General features: G+C 55.1%; 25 non-coding genes across 25 annotated transcripts; all 25 read right to left on the reverse strand.

Moving 5' to 3' along the window:
* Window positions 1-711: 711 nt before the first annotated feature.
* On the reverse strand, window positions 712-830 carry LOC126115327 (5S ribosomal RNA). The gene has a single exon (XR_007525373.1). It is a non-coding gene; the product is annotated as a 5S ribosomal RNA (ribosomal RNA).
* An 822-nt stretch (window positions 831-1,652) lies between these two features.
* Window positions 1,653-1,771, reverse strand: LOC126115328 (5S ribosomal RNA). Its single transcript, XR_007525374.1, has one exon. It is a non-coding gene; the product is annotated as a 5S ribosomal RNA (ribosomal RNA).
* Window positions 1,772-2,603: 832 nt separating this feature from the next.
* On the reverse strand, window positions 2,604-2,722 carry LOC126115506 (5S ribosomal RNA). The gene has a single exon (XR_007525534.1). It is a non-coding gene; the product is annotated as a 5S ribosomal RNA (ribosomal RNA).
* Window positions 2,723-3,554: 832 nt separating this feature from the next.
* Window positions 3,555-3,673, reverse strand: LOC126115507 (5S ribosomal RNA). Its single transcript, XR_007525535.1, has one exon. It is a non-coding gene; the product is annotated as a 5S ribosomal RNA (ribosomal RNA).
* Window positions 3,674-4,495: 822 nt separating this feature from the next.
* On the reverse strand, window positions 4,496-4,614 carry LOC126115329 (5S ribosomal RNA). The gene has a single exon (XR_007525375.1). It is a non-coding gene; the product is annotated as a 5S ribosomal RNA (ribosomal RNA).
* Window positions 4,615-5,446: 832 nt separating this feature from the next.
* On the reverse strand, window positions 5,447-5,565 carry LOC126115508 (5S ribosomal RNA). The gene has a single exon (XR_007525536.1). It is a non-coding gene; the product is annotated as a 5S ribosomal RNA (ribosomal RNA).
* An 832-nt stretch (window positions 5,566-6,397) lies between these two features.
* Window positions 6,398-6,516, reverse strand: LOC126115510 (5S ribosomal RNA). The gene has a single exon (XR_007525538.1). It is a non-coding gene; the product is annotated as a 5S ribosomal RNA (ribosomal RNA).
* An 822-nt stretch (window positions 6,517-7,338) lies between these two features.
* On the reverse strand, window positions 7,339-7,457 carry LOC126115512 (5S ribosomal RNA). The gene has a single exon (XR_007525539.1). It is a non-coding gene; the product is annotated as a 5S ribosomal RNA (ribosomal RNA).
* An 832-nt stretch (window positions 7,458-8,289) lies between these two features.
* LOC126115513 (5S ribosomal RNA) lies at window positions 8,290-8,408 on the reverse strand. The gene has a single exon (XR_007525540.1). It is a non-coding gene; the product is annotated as a 5S ribosomal RNA (ribosomal RNA).
* An 822-nt stretch (window positions 8,409-9,230) lies between these two features.
* LOC126115514 (5S ribosomal RNA) lies at window positions 9,231-9,349 on the reverse strand. Its single transcript, XR_007525541.1, has one exon. It is a non-coding gene; the product is annotated as a 5S ribosomal RNA (ribosomal RNA).
* An 822-nt stretch (window positions 9,350-10,171) lies between these two features.
* Window positions 10,172-10,290, reverse strand: LOC126115515 (5S ribosomal RNA). Its single transcript, XR_007525542.1, has one exon. It is a non-coding gene; the product is annotated as a 5S ribosomal RNA (ribosomal RNA).
* Window positions 10,291-11,112: 822 nt separating this feature from the next.
* On the reverse strand, window positions 11,113-11,231 carry LOC126115330 (5S ribosomal RNA). The gene has a single exon (XR_007525376.1). It is a non-coding gene; the product is annotated as a 5S ribosomal RNA (ribosomal RNA).
* Window positions 11,232-12,063: 832 nt separating this feature from the next.
* Window positions 12,064-12,182, reverse strand: LOC126115144 (5S ribosomal RNA). Its single transcript, XR_007525207.1, has one exon. It is a non-coding gene; the product is annotated as a 5S ribosomal RNA (ribosomal RNA).
* An 822-nt stretch (window positions 12,183-13,004) lies between these two features.
* Window positions 13,005-13,123, reverse strand: LOC126115331 (5S ribosomal RNA). Its single transcript, XR_007525377.1, has one exon. It is a non-coding gene; the product is annotated as a 5S ribosomal RNA (ribosomal RNA).
* Window positions 13,124-13,945: 822 nt separating this feature from the next.
* LOC126115145 (5S ribosomal RNA) lies at window positions 13,946-14,064 on the reverse strand. The gene has a single exon (XR_007525208.1). It is a non-coding gene; the product is annotated as a 5S ribosomal RNA (ribosomal RNA).
* Window positions 14,065-14,891: 827 nt separating this feature from the next.
* LOC126115146 (5S ribosomal RNA) lies at window positions 14,892-15,010 on the reverse strand. Its single transcript, XR_007525209.1, has one exon. It is a non-coding gene; the product is annotated as a 5S ribosomal RNA (ribosomal RNA).
* Window positions 15,011-15,832: 822 nt separating this feature from the next.
* On the reverse strand, window positions 15,833-15,951 carry LOC126115185 (5S ribosomal RNA). Its single transcript, XR_007525244.1, has one exon. It is a non-coding gene; the product is annotated as a 5S ribosomal RNA (ribosomal RNA).
* An 832-nt stretch (window positions 15,952-16,783) lies between these two features.
* Window positions 16,784-16,902, reverse strand: LOC126115406 (5S ribosomal RNA). Its single transcript, XR_007525444.1, has one exon. It is a non-coding gene; the product is annotated as a 5S ribosomal RNA (ribosomal RNA).
* An 822-nt stretch (window positions 16,903-17,724) lies between these two features.
* Window positions 17,725-17,843, reverse strand: LOC126115148 (5S ribosomal RNA). The gene has a single exon (XR_007525210.1). It is a non-coding gene; the product is annotated as a 5S ribosomal RNA (ribosomal RNA).
* Window positions 17,844-18,670: 827 nt separating this feature from the next.
* LOC126115149 (5S ribosomal RNA) lies at window positions 18,671-18,789 on the reverse strand. Its single transcript, XR_007525211.1, has one exon. It is a non-coding gene; the product is annotated as a 5S ribosomal RNA (ribosomal RNA).
* Window positions 18,790-19,616: 827 nt separating this feature from the next.
* Window positions 19,617-19,735, reverse strand: LOC126115151 (5S ribosomal RNA). The gene has a single exon (XR_007525213.1). It is a non-coding gene; the product is annotated as a 5S ribosomal RNA (ribosomal RNA).
* Window positions 19,736-20,557: 822 nt separating this feature from the next.
* On the reverse strand, window positions 20,558-20,676 carry LOC126115152 (5S ribosomal RNA). Its single transcript, XR_007525214.1, has one exon. It is a non-coding gene; the product is annotated as a 5S ribosomal RNA (ribosomal RNA).
* Window positions 20,677-21,508: 832 nt separating this feature from the next.
* LOC126115408 (5S ribosomal RNA) lies at window positions 21,509-21,627 on the reverse strand. The gene has a single exon (XR_007525446.1). It is a non-coding gene; the product is annotated as a 5S ribosomal RNA (ribosomal RNA).
* An 832-nt stretch (window positions 21,628-22,459) lies between these two features.
* Window positions 22,460-22,578, reverse strand: LOC126115350 (5S ribosomal RNA). The gene has a single exon (XR_007525394.1). It is a non-coding gene; the product is annotated as a 5S ribosomal RNA (ribosomal RNA).
* An 832-nt stretch (window positions 22,579-23,410) lies between these two features.
* Window positions 23,411-23,529, reverse strand: LOC126115153 (5S ribosomal RNA). Its single transcript, XR_007525215.1, has one exon. It is a non-coding gene; the product is annotated as a 5S ribosomal RNA (ribosomal RNA).
* Window positions 23,530-23,977: the final 448 nt, after the last annotated feature.

Here is a 23,977-nt window from a genome sequence, read left to right on the forward strand (position 1 = left end):
TTCCTCGAGGACGGCGCGGGGAGGCGCGCCCGGCGTCCCAGCAGAGCGACGGCCAAATTGGCGGGCGCACCGCCGCGTGTGTGAGACGCACTGCTGCTCGTTGCACCCCCTGTCATTCGCTGGGCGCGTGCAGCCTTCGACACTAGCGGAGGACGCATCTTGTCCCTGGTGTTCAGCGGAGGGCCTGTGCGGGGTGTGGCAGTGTCATGCTGGAGGGCGCCACTGGTAGCGATGTGGGCTTCCTCGCCTCGCCTCGCCTCACACCAGGTGTCTGCGTAGTTTTCAGTGCATTCGCACCATTCCTATCCCTGTCCCTGTCCCCGTCCCGACTTGTCCCGACTTTGCTCGACTGCCGCTCGCTGCCGCTCGGGTCGTGGTCCATATGACAGCGCAAGCCTGACAAACGTCTGCAGGACGAGACGAGACGACTAAGGAATACATTCGTGGTTACAAATCAAATTTGGAACTCTACACTCCTACACAACAATAGGCGGTGACGTATTTCAGAAATCACCTGCCGATTCGTACTGTTTTGTCGTTTTCAAAGTCTTCTTGGCAAACTTGGTTAGCACATTCTCCCTCAAACTGAGTTAATTACTGCATTTTCGTACCATTACAGTAGTTTAAAAGGCTTAAGGAAGCATCTTTGTCACAACAGAAAGGTAGTTTGAAAATTGGGCTGGCGACATAACAAAAAAACAAAAGGAAGGGAGCCAACAGCACCCGGGTTTCCCAGGCGGTCACCCATCCAAGTACTAGCCGGGCCCGATGATGCTTAACTACGGTGATCGGACGAGAACCGGTGTATTCATCATGGTATGGCCGTTGGCGCTCATCTAATGTAGGAGCACGGCAGAATTCGCGTTCGGCTTTTCTCCCATCACACAAAATGTTAGTTTTCGGCCGCATTTGACGAAAGCGCTTCCTTCCGCAACCGCCAGTTCCTCGAGGACGGCGCGGGGAGGCGCGCCCCGCGTCCCAGCAGAGCGACGGCCGAATTGGCGGGCGCACCGCCGCGTGTGTGAGACGCACTGCTGCTCGTTGCACCCCCTGTCATTCGCTGGGCGCGTGCAGCCTTCGACACTAGCGGAGGACGCATCTTGCCCCTGGTGTTCAGCGGAGCGCCTGTGCGGGGTGTGGCAGTGTCGTGCTGGAGGGCGCCACTGGTAGCGATGTGGGCTTCCTCGCCTCGCCTCGCCTCACACCAGGTGTCTGCGTAGTTTTCAGTGCATTCGCACCATTCCTATCCCTGTCCCTGTCCCCGTCCCGACTTGTCCCGACTTTGCTCGACTGCCGCTCGCTGCCGCTCGGGTCGTGGTCCATATGACAGCGCAAGCCTGACAAACGTCTGCAGGACGAGACGAGACGAATAAGGAATACATTCGTGGTTACAAATCAAATTTGGAACTCTACACTCCTACACAACAATAGGCGGTGACGTATTTCAGAAATCACCTGCCGATTCGTACTGTTTTGTCGTTTTCAAAGTCTTCTTGGCAAACTTGGTTAGCACATTCTCCCTCAAACTGAGTTAATTACTGCATTTTCGTACCATTACAGTAGTTTAAAAGGCTTAAGGAAGCATCTTTGTCACAACAGAAAGGTAGTTTGAAAATTGGGCTGGCGACATAACAAAAAAACAAAAGGAAGGGAGCCAACAGCACCCGGGTTTCCCAGGCGGTCACCCATCCAAGTACTAGCCGGGCCCGATGATGCTTAACTACGGTGATCGGACGAGAACCGGTGTATTCATCATGGTATGGCCGTTGGCGCTCATCTAATGTAGGAGCACGGCAGAATTCGCGTTCGGCTTTTCTCCCATCACACAAAAAGTTAGTTTTCGGCCGCATTTGACGAAAGCGCTTCCTTCCGCAACCGCCAGTTCCTCGAGGACAGCGCGGGGAGGCGCGCCCGGCGTCCCAGCAGAGCGACGGCCGAATTGGCGGGCGCACCTCCGCGTGTGTGAGACGCACTGCTGCTCGTTGCACCCCCTGTCATTCGCTGGGCGCGTGCAGCCTTCGACACTAGCGGAGGACGCATCTTGCCCCTGGTGTTCAGCGGAGCGCCTGTGCGGGGTGTGGCAGTGTCGTGCTGGAGGGCGCCACTGGTAGCGATGTGGGCTTCCTCGCCTCGCCTCGCCTCGCCTCGCCTCACACCAGGTGTCTGCGTAGTTTTCAGTGCATTCGCACCATTCCTATCCCTGTCCCTGTCCCCGTCCCGACTTGTCCCGACTTTGCTCGACTGCCGCTCGCTGCCGCTCGGGTCGTGGTCCATATCACAGCGCAAGGACGACAAACGTCTGCGGGACGAGACGAGACGACTAAGGAATACATTCGTGGTTACAAATCAAATTTGGAACTCTACACTCCTACACAACAATAGGCGGTGACGTATTTCAGAAATCACCTGCCGATTCGTACTGTTTTGTCGTTTTCAAAGTCTTCTTGGCAAACTTGGTTAGCACATTCTCCCTCAAACTGAGTTAATTACTGCATTTTCGTACCATTACAGTAGTTTAAAAGGCTTAAGGAAGCATCTTTGTCACAACAGAAAGGTAGTTTGAAAATTGGGCTGGCGACATAACAAAAAAACAAAAGGAAGGGAGCCAACAGCACCCGGGTTTCCCAGGCGGTCACCCATCCAAGTACTATCCGGGCCCGATGATGCTTAACTTCGGTGATCGGACGAGAACCGGTGTATTCATCATGGTATGGCCGTTGGCGCTCATCTAATGTAGGAGCACGGCAGAATTCGCGTTCGGCTTTTCTCCCAACACACAAAATGTTAGTTTTCGGCCGCATTTGACGAAAGCGCTTCCTTCCGCAACCGCCAGTTCCTCGAGGACGGCGCGGGGAGGCGCGCCCGGCGTCCCAGCAGAGCGACGGCCAAATTGGCGGGCGCACCGCCGCGTGTGTGAGACGCACTGCTGCTCGTTGCACCCCCTGTCATTCGCTGGGCGCGTGCAGCCTTCGACACTAGCGGAGGACGCATCTTGTCCCTGGTGTTCAGCGGAGGGCCTGTGCGGGGTGTGGCAGTGTCATGCTGGAGGGCGCCACTGGTAGCGATGTGGGCTTCCTCGCCTCGCCTCGCCTCGCCTCGCCTCACACCAGGTGTCTGCGTAGTTTGCAGTGCATTCGCACCATTCCTATCCCTGTCCCTGTCCCCGTCCCGACTTGTCCCGACTTTGCTCTACTGCCGCTCGCTGCCGCTCGGGTCGTGGTCCATATGACAGCGCAAGCACGACAAACGTCTGCGGGACGAGACGAGACGACTAAGGAATACATTCGTGGTTACAAATCAAATTTGGAACTCTACACTCCTACACAACAATAGGCGGTGACGTATTTCAGAAATCACCTGCCGATTCGTACTGTTTTGTCGTTTTCAAAGTCTTCTTGGCAAACTTGGTTAGCACATTCTCCCTCAAACTGAGTTAATTACTGCATTTTCGTACCATTACAGTAGTTTAAAAGGCTTAAGGAAGCATCTTTGTCACAACAGAAAGGTAGTTTGAAAATTGGGCTGGCGACATAACAAAAAAACAAAAGGAAGGGAGCCAACAGCACCCGGGTTTCCCAGGCGGTCACCCATCCAAGTACTATCCGGGCCCGATGATGCTTAACTTCGGTGATCGGACGAGAACCGGTGTATTCATCATGGTATGGCCGTTGGCGCTCGTCTAATGTAGGAGCACGGCAGAATTCACGTTCGGCTTTTCTCCCAACACACAAAATGTTAGTTTTCGGCCGCATTTGACGAAAGCGCTTCCTTCCGCAACCGCCAGTTCCTCGAGGACGGCGCGGGGAGGCGCGCCCGGCGTCCCAGCAGAGCGACGGCCAAATTGGCGGGCGCACCGCCGCGTGTGTGAGACGCACTGCTGCTCGTTGCACCCCCTGTCATTCGCTGGGCGCGTGCAGCCTTCGACACTAGCGGAGGACGCATCTTGTCCCTGGTGTTCAGCGGAGGGCCTGTGCGGGGTGTGGCAGTGTCATGCTGGAGGGCGCCACTGGTAGCGATGTGGGCTTCCTCGCCTCGCCTCGCCTCACACCAGGTGTCTGCGTAGTTTGCAGTGCATTCGCACCATTCCTATCCCTGTCCCTGTCCCCGTCCCGACTTGTCCCGACTTTGCTCGACTGCCGCTCGCTGCCGCTCGGGTCGTGGTCCATATGACAGCGCAAGCACGACAAACGTCTGCGGGACGAGACGAGACGAATAAGGAATACATTCGTGGTTACAAATCAAATTTGGAACTCTACACTCCTACACAACAATAGGCGGTGACGTATTTCAGAAATCACCTGCCGATTCGTACTGTTTTGTCGTTTTCAAAGTCTTCTTGGCAAACTTGGTTAGCACATTCTCCCTCAAACTGAGTTAATTACTGCATTTTCGTACCATTACAGTAGTTTAAAAGGCTTAAGGAAGCATCTTTGTCACAACAGAAAGGTAGTTTGAAAATTGGGCTGGCGACATAACAAAAAAACAAAAGGAAGGGAGCCAACAGCACCCGGGTTTCCCAGGCGGTCACCCATCCAAGTACTAGCCGGGCCCGATGATGCTTAACTACGGTGATCGGACGAGAACCGGTGTATTCATCATGGTATGGCCGTTGGCGCTCATCTAATGTAGGAGCACGGCAGAATTCGCGTTCGGCTTTTCTCCCATCACACAAAATGTTAGTTTTCGGCCGCATTTGACGAAAGCGCTTCCTTCCGCAACCGCCAGTTCCTCGAGGACGGCGCGGGGAGGCGCGCCCGGCGTCCCAGCAGAGCGACGGCCGAATTGGCGGGCGCACCGCCGCGTGTGTGAGACGCACAGCTGCTCGTTGCACCCACTGTCATTTGCTGGGCGCGTGCAGCCTTCGACACTAGCGGAGGACGCATCTTGCCCCTGGTGTTCAGCGGAGCGCCTGTGCGGGGTGTGGCAGTGTCGTGCTGGAGGGCGCCACTGGTAGCGATGTGGGCTTCCTCGCCTCGCCTCGCCTCGCCTCGCCTCACACCAGGTGTCTGCGTAGTTTGCAGTGCATTCGCACCATTCCTATCCCTGTCCCTGTCCCCGTCCCGACTTGTCCCGACTTTGCTCTACTGCCGCTCGCTGCCGCTCGGGTCGTGGTCCATATGACAGCGCAAGCACGACAAACGTCTGCGGGACGAGACGAGACGACTAAGGAATACATTCGTGGTTACAAATCAAATTTGGAACTCTACACTCCTACACAACAATAGGCGGTGACGTATTTCAGAAATCACCTGCCGATTCGTACTGTTTTGTCGTTTTCAAAGTCTTCTTGGCAAACTTGGTTAGCACATTCTCCCTCAAACTGAGTTAATTACTGCATTTTCGTACCATTACAGTAGTTTAAAAGGCTTAAGGAAGCATCTTTGTCACAACAGAAAGGTAGTTTGAAAATTGGGCTGGCGACATAACAAAAAAACAAAAGGAAGGGAGCCAACAGCACCCGGGTTTCCCAGGCGGTCACCCATCCAAGTACTATCCGGGCCCGATGATGCTTAACTTCGGTGATCGGACGAGAACCGGTGTATTCATCATGGTATGGCCGTTGGCGCTCATCTAATGTAGGAGCACGGCAGAATTCGCGTTCGGCTTTTCTCCCAACACACAAAATGTTAGTTTTCGGCCGCATTTGACGAAAGCGCTTCCTTCCGCAACCGCCAGTTCCTCGAGGACGGCGCGGGGAGGCGCGCCCGGCGTCCCAGCAGAGCGACGGCCAAATTGGCGGGCGCACCGCCGCGTGTGTGAGACGCACTGCTGCTCGTTGCACCCCCTGTCATTCGCTGGGCGCGTGCAGCCTTCGACACTAGCGGAGGACGCATCTTGTCCCTGGTGTTCAGCGGAGGGCCTGTGCGGGGTGTGGCAGTGTCATGCTGGAGGGCGCCACTGGTAGCGATGTGGGCTTCCTCGCCTCGCCTCGCCTCGCCTCGCCTCACACCAGGTGTCTGCGTAGTTTGCAGTGCATTCGCACCATTCCTATCCCTGTCCCTGTCCCCGTCCCGACTTGTCCCGACTTTGCTCTACTGCCGCTCGCTGCCGCTCGGGTCGTGGTCCATATGACAGCGCAAGCACGACAAACGTCTGCGGGACGAGACGAGACGACTAAGGAATACATTCGTGGTTACAAATCAAATTTGGAACTCTACACTCCTACACAACAATAGGCGGTGACGTATTTCAGAAATCACCTGCCGATTCGTACTGTTTTGTCGTTTTCAAAGTCTTCTTGGCAAACTTGGTTAGCACATTCTCCCTCAAACTGAGTTAATTACTGCATTTTCGTACCATTACAGTAGTTTAAAAGGCTTAAGGAAGCATCTTTGTCACAACAGAAAGGTAGTTTGAAAATTGGGCTGGCGACATAACAAAAAAACAAAAGGAAGGGAGCCAACAGCACCCGGGTTTCCCAGGCGGTCACCCATCCAAGTACTATCCGGGCCCGATGATGCTTAACTTCGGTGATCGGACGAGAACCGGTGTATTCATCATGGTATGGCCGTTGGCGCTCGTCTAATGTAGGAGCACGGCAGAATTCACGTTCGGCTTTTCTCCCAACACACAAAATGTTAGTTTTCGGCCGCATTTGACGAAAGCGCTTCCTTCCGCAACCGCCAGTTCCTCGAGGACGGCGCGGGGAGGCGCGCCCGGCGTCCCAGCAGAGCGACGGCCAAATTGGCGGGCGCACCGCCGCGTGTGTGAGACGCACTGCTGCTCGTTGCACCCCCTGTCATTCGCTGGGCGCGTGCAGCCTTCGACACTAGCGGAGGACGCATCTTGTCCCTGGTGTTCAGCGGAGGGCCTGTGCGGGGTGTGGCAGTGTCATGCTGGAGGGCGCCACTGGTAGCGATGTGGGCTTCCTCGCCTCGCCTCGCCTCACACCAGGTGTCTGCGTAGTTTGCAGTGCATTCGCACCATTCCTATCCCTGTCCCTGTCCCCGTCCCGACTTGTCCCGACTTTGCTCTACTGCCGCTCGCTGCCGCTCGGGTCGTGGTCCATATGACAGCGCAAGCACGACAAACGTCTGCGGGACGAGACGAGACGACTAAGGAATACATTCGTGGTTACAAATCAAATTTGGAACTCTACACTCCTACACAACAATAGGCGGTGACGTATTTCAGAAATCACCTGCCGATTCGTACTGTTTTGTCGTTTTCAAAGTCTTCTTGGCAAACTTGGTTAGCACATTCTCCCTCAAACTGAGTTAATTACTGCATTTTCGTACCATTACAGTAGTTTAAAAGGCTTAAGGAAGCATCTTTGTCACAACAGAAAGGTAGTTTGAAAATTGGGCTGGCGACATAACAAAAAAACAAAAGGAAGGGAGCCAACAGCACCCGGGTTTCCCAGGCGGTCACCCATCCAAGTACTATCCGGGCCCGATGATGCTTAACTTCGGTGATCGGACGAGAACCGGTGTATTCATCATGGTATGGCCGTTGGCGCTCATCTAATGTAGGAGCACGGCAGAATTCGCGTTCGGCTTTTCTCCCAACACACAAAATGTTAGTTTTCGGCCGCATTTGACGAAAGCGCTTCCTTCCGCAACCGCCAGTTCCTCGAGGACGGCGCGGGGAGGCGCGCCCGGCGTCCCAGCAGAGCGACGGCCAAATTGGCGGGCGCACCGCCGCGTGTGTGAGACGCACTGCTGCTCGTTGCACCCCCTGTCATTCGCTGGGCGCGTGCAGCCTTCGACACTAGCGGAGGACGCATCTTGTCCCTGGTGTTCAGCGGAGGGCCTGTGCGGGGTGTGGCAGTGTCATGCTGGAGGGCGCCACTGGTAGCGATGTGGGCTTCCTCGCCTCGCCTCGCCTCGCCTCGCCTCACACCAGGTGTCTGCGTAGTTTGCAGTGCATTCGCACCATTCCTATCCCTGTCCCTGTCCCCGTCCCGACTTGTCCCGACTTTGCTCTACTGCCGCTCGCTGCCGCTCGGGTCGTGGTCCATATGACAGCGCAAGCACGACAAACGTCTGCGGGACGAGACGAGACGACTAAGGAATACATTCGTGGTTACAAATCAAATTTGGAACTCTACACTCCTACACAACAATAGGCGGTGACGTATTTCAGAAATCACCTGCCGATTCGTACTGTTTTGTCGTTTTCAAAGTCTTCTTGGCAAACTTGGTTAGCACATTCTCCCTCAAACTGAGTTAATTACTGCATTTTCGTACCATTACAGTAGTTTAAAAGGCTTAAGGAAGCATCTTTGTCACAACAGAAAGGTAGTTTGAAAATTGGGCTGGCGACATAACAAAAAAACAAAAGGAAGGGAGCCAACAGCACCCGGGTTTCCCAGGCGGTCACCCATCCAAGTACTATCCGGGCCCGATGATGCTTAACTTCGGTGATCGGACGAGAACCGGTGTATTCATCATGGTATGGCCGTTGGCGCTCGTCTAATGTAGGAGCACGGCAGAATTCACGTTCGGCTTTTCTCCCAACACACAAAATGTTAGTTTTCGGCCGCATTTGACGAAAGCGCTTCCTTCCGCAACCGCCAGTTCCTCGAGGACGGCGCGGGGAGGCGCGCCCGGCGTCCCAGCAGAGCGACGGCCAAATTGGCGGGCGCACCGCCGCGTGTGTGAGACGCACTGCTGCTCGTTGCACCCCCTGTCATTCGCTGGGCGCGTGCAGCCTTCGACACTAGCGGAGGACGCATCTTGTCCCTGGTGTTCAGCGGAGGGCCTGTGCGGGGTGTGGCAGTGTCATGCTGGAGGGCGCCACTGGTAGCGATGTGGGCTTCCTCGCCTCGCCTCGCCTCACACCAGGTGTCTGCGTAGTTTGCAGTGCATTCGCACCATTCCTATCCCTGTCCCTGTCCCCGTCCCGACTTGTCCCGACTTTGCTCTACTGCCGCTCGCTGCCGCTCGGGTCGTGGTCCATATGACAGCGCAAGCACGACAAACGTCTGCGGGACGAGACGAGACGACTAAGGAATACATTCGTGGTTACAAATCAAATTTGGAACTCTACACTCCTACACAACAATAGGCGGTGACGTATTTCAGAAATCACCTGCCGATTCGTACTGTTTTGTCGTTTTCAAAGTCTTCTTGGCAAACTTGGTTAGCACATTCTCCCTCAAACTGAGTTAATTACTGCATTTTCGTACCATTACAGTAGTTTAAAAGGCTTAAGGAAGCATCTTTGTCACAACAGAAAGGTAGTTTGAAAATTGGGCTGGCGACATAACAAAAAAACAAAAGGAAGGGAGCCAACAGCACCCGGGTTTCCCAGGCGGTCACCCATCCAAGTACTATCCGGGCCCGATGATGCTTAACTTCGGTGATCGGACGAGAACCGGTGTATTCATCATGGTATGGCCGTTGGCGCTCATCTAATGTAGGAGCACGGCAGAATTCGCGTTCGGCTTTTCTCCCAACACACAAAATGTTAGTTTTCGGCCGCATTTGACGAAAGCGCTTCCTTCCGCAACCGCCAGTTCCTCGAGGACGGCGCGGGGAGGCGCGCCCGGCGTCCCAGCAGAGCGACGGCCAAATTGGCGGGCGCACCGCCGCGTGTGTGAGACGCACTGCTGCTCGTTGCACCCCCTGTCATTCGCTGGGCGCGTGCAGCCTTCGACACTAGCGGAGGACGCATCTTGTCCCTGGTGTTCAGCGGAGGGCCTGTGCGGGGTGTGGCAGTGTCATGCTGGAGGGCGCCACTGGTAGCGATGTGGGCTTCCTCGCCTCGCCTCGCCTCACACCAGGTGTCTGCGTAGTTTGCAGTGCATTCGCACCATTCCTATCCCTGTCCCTGTCCCCGTCCCGACTTGTCCCGACTTTGCTCTACTGCCGCTCGCTGCCGCTCGGGTCGTGGTCCATATGACAGCGCAAGCACGACAAACGTCTGCGGGACGAGACGAGACGACTAAGGAATACATTCGTGGTTACAAATCAAATTTGGAACTCTACACTCCTACACAACAATAGGCGGTGACGTATTTCAGAAATCACCTGCCGATTCGTACTGTTTTGTCGTTTTCAAAGTCTTCTTGGCAAACTTGGTTAGCACATTCTCCCTCAAACTGAGTTAATTACTGCATTTTCGTACCATTACAGTAGTTTAAAAGGCTTAAGGAAGCATCTTTGTCACAACAGAAAGGTAGTTTGAAAATTGGGCTGGCGACATAACAAAAAAACAAAAGGAAGGGAGCCAACAGCACCCGGGTTTCCCAGGCGGTCACCCATCCAAGTACTATCCGGGCCCGATGATGCTTAACTTCGGTGATCGGACGAGAACCGGTGTATTCATCATGGTATGGCCGTTGGCGCTCGTCTAATGTAGGAGCACGGCAGAATTCACGTTCGGCTTTTCTCCCAACACACAAAATGTTAGTTTTCGGCCGCATTTGACGAAAGCGCTTCCTTCCGCAACCGCCAGTTCCTCGAGGACGGCGCAGGGAGGCGCGCCCGGCGTCCCAGCAGAGCGACGGCCAAATTGGCGGGCGCACCGCCGCGTGTGTGAGACGCACTGCTGCTCGTTGCACCCCCTGTCATTCGCTGGGCGCGTGCAGCCTTCGACACTAGCGGAGGACGCATCTTGTCCCTGGTGTTCAGCGGAGGGCCTGTGCGGGGTGTGGCAGTGTCATGCTGGAGGGCGCCACTGGTAGCGATGTGGGCTTCCTCGCCTCGCCTCGCCTCACACCAGGTGTCTGCGTAGTTTGCAGTGCATTCGCACCATTCCTATCCCTGTCCCTGTCCCCGTCCCGACTTGTCCCGACTTTGCTCGACTGCCGCTCGCTGCCGCTCGGGTCGTGGTCCATATGACAGCGCAAGCACGACAAACGTCTGCGGGACGAGACGAGACGAATAAGGAATACATTCGTGGTTACAAATCAAATTTGGAACTCTACACTCCTACACAACAATAGGCGGTGACGTATTTCAGAAATCACCTGCCGATTCGTACTGTTTTGTCGTTTTCAAAGTCTTCTTGGCAAACTTGGTTAGCACATTCTCCCTCAAACTGAGTTAATTACTGCATTTTCGTACCATTACAGTAGTTTAAAAGGCTTAAGGAAGCATCTTTGTCACAACAGAAAGGTAGTTTGAAAATTGGGCTGGCGACATAACAAAAAAACAAAAGGAAGGGAGCCAACAGCACCCGGGTTTCCCAGGCGGTCACCCATCCAAGTACTAGCCGGGCCCGATGATGCTTAACTACGGTGATCGGACGAGAACCGGTGTATTCATCATGGTATGGCCGTTGGCGCTCATCTAATGTAGGAGCACGGCAGAATTCGCGTTCGGCTTTTCTCCCATCACACAAAATGTTAGTTTTCGGCCGCATTTGACGAAAGCGCTTCCTTCCGCAACCGCCAGTTCCTCGAGGACGGCGCGGGGAGGCGCGCCCGGCGTCCCAGCAGAGCGACGGCCGAATTGGCGGGCGCACCGCCGCGTGTGTGAGACGCACAGCTGCTCGTTGCACCCACTGTCATTCGCTGGGCGCGTGCAGCCTTCGACACTAGCGGAGGACGCATCTTGTCCCTGGTGTTCAGCGGAGGGCCTGTGCGGGGTGTGGCAGTGTCGTGCTGGAGGGCGCCACTGGTAGCGATGTGGGCTTCCTCGCCTCGCCTCGCCTCGCCTCGCCTCACACCAGGTGTCTGCGTAGTTTGCAGTGCATTCGCACCATTCCTATCCCTGTCCCTGTCCCCGTCCCGACTTGTCCCGACTTTGCTCTACTGCCGCTCGCTGCCGCTCGGGTCGTGGTCCATATGACAGCGCAAGCACGACAAACGTCTGCGGGACGAGACGAGACGACTAAGGAATACATTCGTGGTTACAAATCAAATTTGGAACTCTACACTCCTACACAACAATAGGCGGTGACGTATTTCAGAAATCACCTGCCGATTCGTACTGTTTTGTCGTTTTCAAAGTCTTCTTGGCAAACTTGGTTAGCACATTCTCCCTCAAACTGAGTTAATTACTGCATTTTCGTACCATTACAGTAGTTTAAAAGGCTTAAGGAAGCATCTTTGTCACAACAGAAAGGTAGTTTGAAAATTGGGCTGGCGACATAACAAAAAAACAAAAGGAAGGGAGCCAACAGCACCCGGGTTTCCCAGGCGGTCACCCATCCAAGTACTATCCGGGCCCGATGATGCTTAACTTCGGTGATCGGACGAGAACCGGTGTATTCATCATGGTATGGCCGTTGGCGCTCGTCTAATGTAGGAGCACGGCAGAATTCACGTTCGGCTTTTCTCCCAACACACAAAATGTTAGTTTTCGGCCGCATTTGACGAAAGCGCTTCCTTCCGCAACCGCCAGTTCCTCGAGGACGGCGCGGGGAGGCGCGCCCGGCGTCCCAGCAGAGCGACGGCCAAATTGGCGGGCGCACCGCCGCGTGTGTGAGACGCACTGCTGCTCGTTGCACCCCCTGTCATTCGCTGGGCGCGTGCAGCCTTCGACACTAGCGGAGGACGCATCTTGTCCCTGGTGTTCAGCGGAGGGCCTGTGCGGGGTGTGGCAGTGTCATGCTGGAGGGCGCCACTGGTAGCGATGTGGGCTTCCTCGCCTCGCCTCGCCTCACACCAGGTGTCTGCGTAGTTTGCAGTGCATTCGCACCATTCCTATCCCTGTCCCTGTCCCCGTCCCGACTTGTCCCGACTTTGCTCGACTGCCGCTCGCTGCCGCTCGGGTCGTGGTCCATATGACAGCGCAAGCACGACAAACGTCTGCGGGACGAGACGAGACGAATAAGGAATACATTCGTGGTTACAAATCAAATTTGGAACTCTACACTCCTACACAACAATAGGCGGTGACGTATTTCAGAAATCACCTGCCGATTCGTACTGTTTTGTCGTTTTCAAAGTCTTCTTGGCAAACTTGGTTAGCACATTCTCCCTCAAACTGAGTTAATTACTGCATTTTCGTACCATTACAGTAGTTTAAAAGGCTTAAGGAAGCATCTTTGTCACAACAGAAAGGTAGTTTGAAAATTGGGCTGGCGACATAACAAAAAAACAAAAGGAAGGGAGCCAACAGCACCCGGGTTTCCCAGGCGGTCACCCATCCAAGTACTAGCCGGGCCCGATGATGCTTAACTACGGTGATCGGACGAGAACCGGTGTATTCATCATGGTATGGCCGTTGGCGCTCATCTAATGTAGGAGCACGGCAGAATTCGCGTTCGGCTTTTCTCCCATCACACAAAATGTTAGTTTTCGGCCGCATTTGACGAAAGCGCTTCCTTCCGCAACCGCCAGTTCCTCGAGGACGGCGCGGGGAGGCGCGCCCGGCGTCCCAGCAGAGCGACGGCCGAATTGGCGGGCGCACCGCCGCGTGTGTGAGACGCACAGCTGCTCGTTGCACCCACTGTCATTTGCTGGGCGCGTGCAGCCTTCGACACTAGCGGAGGACGCATCTTGCCCCTGGTGTTCAGCGGAGCGCCTGTGCGGGGTGTGGCAGTGTCGTGCTGGAGGGCGCCACTGGTAGCGATGTGGGCTTCCTCGCCTCGCCTCGCCTCACACCAGGTGTCTGCGTAGTTTTCAGTGCATTCGCACCATTCCTATCCCTGTCCCTGTCCCCGTCCCGACTTGTCCCGACTTTGCTCGACTGCCGCTCGCTGCCGCTCGGGTCGTGGTCCATATGACAGCGCAAGCACGACAAACGTCTGCGGGACGAGACGAGACGACTAAGGAATACATTCGTGGTTACAAATCAAATTTGGAACTCTACACTCCTACACAACAATAGGCGGTGACGTATTTCAGAAATCACCTGCCGATTCGTACTGTTTTGTCGTTTTCAAAGTCTTCTTGGCAAACTTGGTTAGCACATTCTCCCTCAAACTGAGTTAATTACTGCATTTTCGTACCATTACAGTAGTTTAAAAGGCTTAAGGAAGCATCTTTGTCACAACAGAAAGGTAGTTTGAAAATTGGGCTGGCGACATAACAAAAAAACAAAAGGAAGGGAGCCAACAGCACCCGGGTTTCCCAGGCGGTCACCCATCCAAGTACTATCCGGGCCCGATGATGCTTAACTTCGGTGATCGGACGAGAACCGGTGTATTCATCATGGTATGGCCGTTGGCGCTCATCTAATGTAGGAGCACGGCAGAATTCGCGTTCGGCTTTTCTCCCAACACACAAAATGTTAGTTTTCGGCCGCATTTGACGAAAGCGCTTCCTTCCGCAACCGCCAGTTCCTCGAGGACGGCGCGGGGAGGCGCGCCCGGCGTCCCAGCAGAGCGACGGCCAAATTGGCGGGCGCACCGCCGCGTGTGTGAGACGCACTGCTGCTCGTTGCACCCCCTGTCATTCGCTGGGCGCGTGCAGCCTTCGACACTAGCGGAGGACGCATCTTGTCCCTGGTGTTCAGCGGAGCGCCTGTGCGGGGTGTGGCAGTGTCGTGCTGGAGGGCGCCACTGGTAGCGATGTGGGCTTCCTCGCCTCGCCTCGCCTCGCCTCACACCAGGTGTCTGCGTAGTTTGCAGTGCATTCGCACCATTCCTATCCCTGTCCCTGTCCCCGTCCCGACTTGTCCCGACTTTGCTCTACTGCCGCTCGCTGCCGCTCGGGTCGTGGTCCATATGACAGCGCAAGCACGACAAACGTCTGCGGGACGAGACGAGACGACTAAGGAGTACATTCGTGGTTACAAATCAAATTTGGAACTCTACACTCCTACACAACAATAGGCGGTGACGTATTTCAGAAATCACCTGCCGATTCGTACTGTTTTGTCGTTTTCAAAGTCTTCTTGGCAAACTTGGTTAGCACATTCTCCCTCAAACTGAGTTAATTACTGCATTTTCGTACCATTACAGTAGTTTAAAAGGCTTAAGGAAGCATCTTTGTCACAACAGAAAGGTAGTTTGAAAATTGGGCTGGCGACATAACAAAAAAACAAAAGGAAGGGAGCCAACAGCACCCGGGTTTCCCAGGCGGTCACCCATCCAAGTACTATCCGGGCCCGATGATGCTTAACTTCGGTGATCGGACGAGAACCGGTGTATTCATCATGGTATGGCCGTTGGCGCTCGACTAATGTAGGAGCACGGCAGAATTCACGTTCGGCTTTTCTCCCAACACACAAAATGTTAGTTTTCGGCCGCATTTGACGAAAGCGCTTCCTTCCGCAACCGCCAGTTCCTCGAGGACGGCGCGGGGAGGCGCGCCCGGCGTCCCAGCAGAGCGACGGCCAAATTGGCGGGCGCACCGCCGCGTGTGTGAGACGCACTGCTGCTCGTTGCACCCCCTGTCATTCGCTGGGCGCGTGCAGCCTTCGACACTAGCGGAGGACGCATCTTGTCCCTGGTGTTCAGCGGAGGGCCTGTGCGGGGTGTGGCAGTGTCGTGCTGGAGGGCGCCACTGGTAGCGATGTGGGCTTCCTCGCCTCGCCTCGCCTCACACCAGGTGTCTGCGTAGTTTTCAGTGCATTCGCACCATTCCTATCCCTGTCCCTGTCCCCGTCCCGACTTGTCCCGACTTTGCTCGACTGCCGCTCGCTGCCGCTCGGGTCGTGGTCCATATGACAGCGCAAGCACGACAAACGTCTGCGGGACGAGACGAGACGACTAAGGAATACATTCGTGGTTACAAATCAAATTTGGAACTCTACACTCCTACACAACAATAGGCGGTGACGTATTTCAGAAATCACCTGCCGATTCGTACTGTTTTGTCGTTTTCAAAGTCTTCTTGGCAAACTTGGTTAGCACATTCTCCCTCAAACTGAGTTAATTACTGCATTTTCGTACCATTACAGTAGTTTAAAAGGCTTAAGGAAGCATCTTTGTCACAACAGAAAGGTAGTTTGAAAATTGGGCTGGCGACATAACAAAAAAACAAAAGGAAGGGAGCCAACAGCACCCGGGTTTCCCAGGCGGTCACCCATCCAAGTACTATCCGGGCCCGATGATGCTTAACTTCGGTGATCGGACGAGAACCGGTGTATTCATCATGGTATGGCTGTTGGCGCTCATCTAATGTAGGAGCACGGCAGAATTCGCGTTCGGCTTTTCTCCCAACACACAAAATGTTAGTTTTCGGCCGCATTTGACGAAAGCGCTTCCTTCCGCAACCGCCAGTTCCTCGAGGACGGCGCGGGGAGGCGCGCCCGGCGTCCCAGCAGAGCGACGGCCAAATTGGCGGGCGCACCGCCGCGTGTGTGAGACGCACTGCTGCTCGTTGCACCCCCTGTCATTCGCTGGGCGCGTGCAGCCTTCGACACTAGCGGAGGACGCATCTTGTCCCTGGTGTTCAGCGGTGGGCCTGTGCGGGGTGTGGCAGTGTCATGCTGGAGGGCGCCACTGGTAGCGATGTGGGCTTCCTCGCCTCGCCTCGCCTCGCCTCGCCTCACACCAGGTGTCTGCGTAGTTTGCAGTGCATTCGCACCATTCCTATCCCTGTCCCTGTCCCCGTCCCGACTTGTCCCGACTTTGCTCTACTGCCGCTCGCTGCCGCTCGGGTCGTGGTCCATATGACAGCGCAAGCACGACAAACGTCTGCGGGACGAGACGAGACGACTAAGGAATACATTCGTGGTTACAAATCAAATTTGGAACTCTACACTCCTACACAACAATAGGCGGTGACGTATTTCAGAAATCACCTGCCGATTCGTACTGTTGTGTCGTTTTCAAAGTCTTCTTGGCAAACTTGGTTAGCACATTCTCCCTCAAACTGAGTTAATTACTGCATTTTCGTACCATTACAGTAGTTTAAAAGGCTTAAGGAAGCATCTTTGTCACAACAGAAAGGTAGTTTGAAAATTGGGCTGGCGACATAACAAAAAAACAAAAGGAAGGGAGCCAACAGCACCCGGGTTTCCCAGGCGGTGACCCATCCAAGTACTAGCCGGGCCCGATGATGCTTATCTTCGGTGATCGGACGAGAACCGGTGTATTCATCATGGTATGACCGTTGGCGCTCATCTAATGTAGGAGCACGGCAGAATTCGCGTTCGGCTTTTCTCCCAACACACAAAATGTTAGTTTTCGGCCGCATTTGACGAAAGCGCTTCCTTCCGCAACCGCCAGTTCCTCGAGGACGGCGCGGGGAGGCGCGCCCGGCGTCCCAGCAGAGCGACGGCCGAATTGGCGGGCGCACCGCCGCGTGTGTGAGACGCACTGCTGCTCGTTGCACCCCCTGTCATTCGCTGGGCGCGTGCAGCCTTCGACACTAGCGGAGGACGCATCTTGCCCCTGGTGTTCAGCGGAGCGCCTGTGCGGGGTGTGGCAGTGTCGTGCTGGAGGGCGCCACTGGTAGCGATGTGGGCTTCCTCGCCTCGCCTCGCCTCACACCAGGTGTCTGCGTAGTTTTCAGTGCATTCGCACCATTCCTATCCCTGTCCCTGTCCCCGTCCCGACTTGTCCCGACTTTGCTCGACTGCCGCTCGCTGCCGCTCGGGTCGTGGTCCATATGACAGCGCAAGCACGACAAACGTCTGCGGGACGAGACGAGACGACTAAGGAATACATTCGTGGTTACAAATCAAATTTGGAACTCTACACTCCTACACAACAATAGGCGGTGACGTATTTCAGAAATCACCTGCCGATTCGTACTGTTTTGTCGTTTTCAAAGTCTTCTTGGCAAACTTGGTTAGCACATTCTCCCTCAAACTGAGTTAATTACTGCATTTTCGTACCATTACAGTAGTTTAAAAGGCTTAAGGAAGCATCTTTGTCACAACAGAAAGGTAGTTTGAAAATTGGGCTGGCGACATAACAAAAAAACAAAAGGAAGGGAGCCAACAGCACCCGGGTTTCCCAGGCGGTCACCCATCCAAGTACTATCCGGGCCCGATGATGCTTAACTTCGGTGATCGGACGAGAACCGGTGTATTCATCATGGTATGGCCGTTGGCGCTCATCTAATGTAGGAGCACGGCAGAATTCGCGTTCGGCTTTTCTCCCAACACACAAAATGTTAGTTTTCGGCCGCATTTGACGAAAGCGCTTCCTTCCGCAACCGCCAGTTCCTCGAGGACGGCGCGGGGAGGCGCGCCCGGCGTCCCAGCAGAGCGACGGCCAAATTGGCGGGCGCACCGCCGCGTGTGTGAGACGCACTGCTGCTCATTGCACCCCCTGTCATTCGCTGGGCGCGTGCAGCCTTCGACACTAGCGGAGGACGCATCTTGTCCCTGGTGTTCAGCGGAGCGCCTGTGCGGGGTGTGGCAGTGTCGTGCTGGAGGGCGCCACTGGTAGCGATGTGGGCTTCCTCGCCTCGCCTCGCCTCGCCTCACACCAGGTGTCTGCGTAGTTTGCAGTGCATTCGCACCATTCCTATCCCTGTCCCTGTCCCCGTCCCGACTTGTCCCGACTTTGCTCTACTGCCGCTCGCTGCCGCTCGGGTCGTGGTCCATATGACAGCGCAAGCACGACAAACGTCTGCGGGACGAGACGAGACGACTAAGGAATACATTCGTGGTTACAAATCAAATTTGGAACTCTACACTCCTACACAACAATAGGCGGTGACGTATTTCAGAAATCACCTGCCGATTCGTACTGTTTTGTCGTTTTCAAAGTCTTCTTGGCAAACTTGGTTAGCACATTCTCCCTCAAACTGAGTTAATTACTGCATTTTCGTACCATTACAGTAGTTTAAAAGGCTTAAGGAAGCATCTTTGTCACAACAGAAAGGTAGTTTGAAAATTGGGCTGGCGACATAACAAAAAAACAAAAGGAAGGGAGCCAACAGCACCCGGGTTTCCCAGGCGGTCACCCATCCAAGTACTATCCGGGCCCGATGATGCTTAACTTCGGTGATCGGACGAGAACCGGTGTATTCATCATGGTATGGCCGTTGGCGCTCGACTAATGTAGGAGCACGGCAGAATTCACGTTCGGCTTTTCTCCCAACACACAAAATGTTAGTTTTCGGCCGCATTTGACGAAAGCGCTTCCTTCCGCAACCGCCAGTTCCTCGAGGACGGCGCGGGGAGGCGCGCCCGGCGTCCCAGCAGAGCGACGGCCAAATTGGCGGGCGCACCGCCGCGTGTGTGAGACGCACTGCTGCTCGTTGCACCCCCTGTCATTCGCTGGGCGCGTGCAGCCTTCGACACTAGCGGAGGACGCATCTTGTCCCTGGTGTTCAGCGGAGCGCCTGTGCGGGGTGTGGCAGTGTCGTGCTGGAGGGCGCCACTGGTAGCGATGTGGGCTTCCTCGCCTCGCCTCGCCTCGCCTCACACCAGGTGTCTGCGTAGTTTGCAGTGCATTCGCACCATTCCTATCCCTGTCCCTGTCCCCGTCCCGACTTGTCCCGACTTTGCTCTACTGCCGCTCGCTGCCGCTCGGGTCGTGGTCCATATGACAGCGCAAGCACGACAAACGTCTGCGGGACGAGACGAGACGACTAAGGAATACATTCGTGGTTACAAATCAAATTTGGAACTCTACACTCCTACACAACAATAGGCGGTGACGTATTTCAGAAATCACCTGCCGATTCGTACTGTTTTGTCGTTTTCAAAGTCTTCTTGGCAAACTTGGTTAGCACATTCTCCCTCAAACTGAGTTAATTACTGCATTTTCGTACCATTACAGTAGTTTAAAAGGCTTAAGGAAGCATCTTTGTCACAACAGAAAGGTAGTTTGAAAATTGGGCTGGCGACATAACAAAAAAACAAAAGGAAGGGAGCCAACAGCACCCGGGTTTCCCAGGCGGTCACCCATCCAAGTACTATCCGGGCCCGATGATGCTTAACTTCGGTGATCGGACGAGAACCGGTGTATTCATCATGGTATGGCCGTTGGCGCTCGACTAATGTAGGAGCACGGCAGAATTCACGTTCGGCTTTTCTCCCAACACACAAAATGTTAGTTTTCGGCCGCATTTGACGAAAGCGCTTCCTTCCGCAACCGCCAGTTCCTCGAGGACGGCGCGGGGAGGCGCGCCCGGCGTCCCAGCAGAGCGACGGCCAAATTGGCGGGCGCACCGCCGCGTGTGTGAGACGCACTGCTGCTCGTTGCACCCCCTGTCATTCGCTGGGCGCGTGCAGCCTTCGACACTAGCGGAGGACGCATCTTGTCCCTGGTGTTCAGCGGAGGGCCTGTGCGGGGTGTGGCAGTGTCATGCTGGAGGGCGCCACTGGTAGCGATGTGGGCTTCCTCGCCTCGCCTCGCCTCACACCAGGTGTCTGCGTAGTTTTCAGTGCATTCGCACCATTCCTATCCCTGTCCCTGTCCCCGTCCCGACTTGTCCCGACTTTGCTCGACTGCCGCTCGCTGCCGCTCGGGTCGTGGTCCATATGACAGCGCAAGCACGACAAACGTCTGCGGGACGAGACGAGACGACTAAGGAATACATTCGTGGTTACAAATCAAATTTGGAACTCTACACTCCTACACAACAATAGGCGGTGACGTATTTCAGAAATCACCTGCCGATTCGTACTGTTTTGTCGTTTTCAAAGTCTTCTTGGCAAACTTGGTTAGCACATTCTCCCTCAAACTGAGTTAATTACTGCATTTTCGTACCATTACAGTAGTTTAAAAGGCTTAAGGAAGCATCTTTGTCACAACAGAAAGGTAGTTTGAAAATTGGGCTGGCGACATAACAAAAAAACAAAAGGAAGGGAGCCAACAGCACCCGGGTTTCCCAGGCGGTCACCCATCCAAGTACTATCCGGGCCCGATGATGCTTAACTTCGGTGATCGGACGAGAACCGGTGTATTCATCATGGTATGGCCGTTGGCGCTCATCTAATGTAGGAGCACGGCAGAATTCGCGTTCGGCTTTTCTCCCAACACACAAAATGTTAGTTTTCGGCCGCATTTGACGAAAGCGCTTCCTTCCGCAACCGCCAGTTCCTCGAGGACGGCGCGGGGAGGCGCGCCCGGCGTCCCAGCAGAGCGACGGCCAAATTGGCGGGCGCACCGCCGCGTGTGTGAGACGCACTGCTGCTCGTTGCACCCCCTGTCATTCGCTGGGCGCGTGCAGCCTTCGACACTAGCGGAGGACGCATCTTGTCCCTGGTGTTCAGCGGAGGGCCTGTGCGGGGTGTGGCAGTGTCATGCTGGAGGGCGCCACTGGTAGCGATGTGGGCTTCCTCGCCTCGCCTCGCCTCGCCTCGCCTCACACCAGGTGTCTGCGTAGTTTGCAGTGCATTCGCACCATTCCTATCCCTGTCCCTGTCCCCGTCCCGACTTGTCCCGACTTTGCTCTACTGCCGCTCGCTGCCGCTCGGGTCGTGGTCCATATGACAGCGCAAGCACGACAAACGTCTGCGGGACGAGACGAGACGACTAAGGAATACATTCGTGGTTACAAATCAAATTTGGAACTCTACACTCCTACACAACAATAGGCGGTGACGTATTTCAGAAATCACCTGCCGATTCGTACTGTTGTGTCGTTTTCAAAGTCTTCTTGGCAAACTTGGTTAGCACATTCTCCCTCAAACTGAGTTAATTACTGCATTTTCGTACCATTACAGTAGTTTAAAAGGCTTAAGGAAGCATCTTTGTCACAACAGAAAGGTAGTTTGAAAATTGGGCTGGCGACATAACAAAAAAACAAAAGGAAGGGAGCCAACAGCACCCGGGTTTCCCAGGCGGTGACCCATCCAAGTACTAGCCGGGCCCGATGATGCTTATCTTCGGTGATCGGACGAGAACCGGTGTATTCATCATGGTATGACCGTTGGCGCTCATCTAATGTAGGAGCACGGCAGAATTCGCGTTCGGCTTTTCTCCCAACACACAAAATGTTAGTTTTCGGCCGCATTTGACGAAAGCGCTTCCTTCCGCAACCGCCAGTTCCTCGAGGACGGCGCGGGGAGGCGCGCCCGGCGTCCCAGCAGAGCGACGGCCGAATTGGCGGGCGCACCGCCGCGTGTGTGAGACGCACTGCTGCTCGTTGCACCCCCTGTCATTCGCTGGGCGCGTGCAGCCTTCGACACTAGCGGAGGACGCATCTTGCCCCTGGTGTTCAGCGGAGCGCCTGTGCGGGGTGTGGCAGTGTCGTGCTGGAGGGCGCCACTGGTAGCGATGTGGGTTTCCTCGCCTCGCCTCGCCTCGCCTCGCCTCACACCAGGTGTCTGCGTAGTTTTCAGTGCATTCGCACCATTCCTATCCCTGTCCCTGTCCCCGTCCCGACTTGTCCCGACTTTGCTCTACTGCCGCTCGCTGCCGCTCGGGTCGTGGTCCATATGACAGCGCAAGCACGACAAACGTCTGCGGGACGAGACGAGACGACTAAGGAATACATTCGTGGTTACAAATCAAATTTGGAACTCTACACTCCTACACAACAATAGGCGGTGACGTATTTCAGAAATCACCTGCCGATTCGTACTGTTTTGTCGTTTTCAAAGTCTTCTTGGCAAACTTGGTTAGCACATTCTCCCTCAAACTGAGTTAATTACTGCATTTTCGAACCATTACAGTAGTTTAAAAGGCTTAAGGAAGCATCTTTGTCACAACAGAAAGGTAGTTTGAAAATTGGGCTGGCGACATAACAAAAAAACAAAAGGAAGGGAGCCAACAGCACCCGGGTTTCCCAGGCGGTGACCCATCCAAGTACTAGCCGGGCCCGATGATGCTTAACTTCGGTGATCGGACGAGAACCGGTGTATTCATCATGGTATGACCGTTGGCGCTCATCTAATGTAGGAGCACGGCAGAATTCGCGTTCGGCTTTTCTCCCAACACACAAAATGTTAGTTTTCGGCCGCATTTGACGAAAGCGCTTCCTTCCGCAACCGCCAGTTCCTCGAGGACGGCGCGGGGAGGCGCGCCCGGCGTCCCAGCAATGCGACGGCCGAATTGGCGGGCGCACCGCCGCGTGTGTGAGACGCACTGCTGCTCGTTGCACCCCCTGTCATTCGCTGGGCGCGTGCAGCCTTCGACACTAGCGGAGGACGCATCTTGCCCCTGGTGTTCAGCGGAGCGCCTGTGCGGGGTGTGGCAGTGTCGTGCTGGAGGGCGCCACTGGTAGCGATGTGGGCTTCCTCGCCTCGCCTCGCCTCGCCTCGCCTCACACCAGGTGTCTGCGTAGTTTTCAGTGCATTCGCACCATTCCTATCCCTGTCCCTGTCCCCGTCCCGACTTGTCCCGACTTTGCTCGACTGCCGCTCGCTGCCGCTCGGGTCGTGGTCCATATGACAGCGCAAGCACGACAAACGTCTGCGGGACGAGACGAGACGACTAAGGAATACATTCGTGGTTACAAATCAAATTTGGAACTCTACACTCCTACACAACAATAGGCGGTGACGTATTTCAGAAATCACCTGCCGATTCGTACTGTTTTGTCGTTTTCAAAGTCTTCTTGGCAAACTTGGTTAGCACATTCTCCCTCAAACTGAGTTAATTACTGCATTTTCGTACCATTACAGTAGTTTAAAAGGCTTAAGGAAGCATCTTTGTCACAACAGAAAGGTAGTTTGAAAATTGGGCTGGCGACATAACAAAAAAACAAAAGGAAGGGAGCCAACAGCACCCGGGTTTCCCAGGCGGTCACCCATCCAAGTACTATCCGGGCCCGATGATGCTTAACTTCGGTGATCGGACGAGAACCGGTGTATTCATCATGGTATGGCCGTTGGCGCTCATCTAATGTAGGAGCACGGCAGAATTCGCGTTCGGCTTTTCTCCCAACACACAAAATGTTAGTTTTCGGCCGCATTTGACGAAAGCGCTTCCTTCCGCAACCGCCAGTTCCTCGAGGACGGCGCGGGGAGGCGCGCCCGGCGTCCCAGCAGAGCGACGGCCAAATTGGCGGGCGCACCGCCGCGTGTGTGAGACGCACTGCTGCTCGTTGCACCCCCTGTCATTCGCTGGGCGCGTGCAGCCTTCGACACTAGCGGAGGACGCATCTTGTCCCTGGTGTTCAGCGGAGGGCCTGTGCGGGGTGTGGCAGTGTCATGCTGGAGGGCGCCACTGGTAGCGATGTGGGCTTCCTCGCCTCGCCTCGCCTCGCCTCGCCTCACACCAGGTGTCTGCGTAGTTTGCAGTGCATTCGCACCATTCCTATCCCTGTCCCTGTCCCCGTCCC

This window comes from Schistocerca cancellata, unplaced genomic scaffold (genome assembly GCF_023864275.1).
Source record: "Schistocerca cancellata isolate TAMUIC-IGC-003103 unplaced genomic scaffold, iqSchCanc2.1 HiC_scaffold_317, whole genome shotgun sequence".
NCBI classification, from domain to species: domain Eukaryota; kingdom Metazoa; phylum Arthropoda; class Insecta; order Orthoptera; family Acrididae; genus Schistocerca; species Schistocerca cancellata.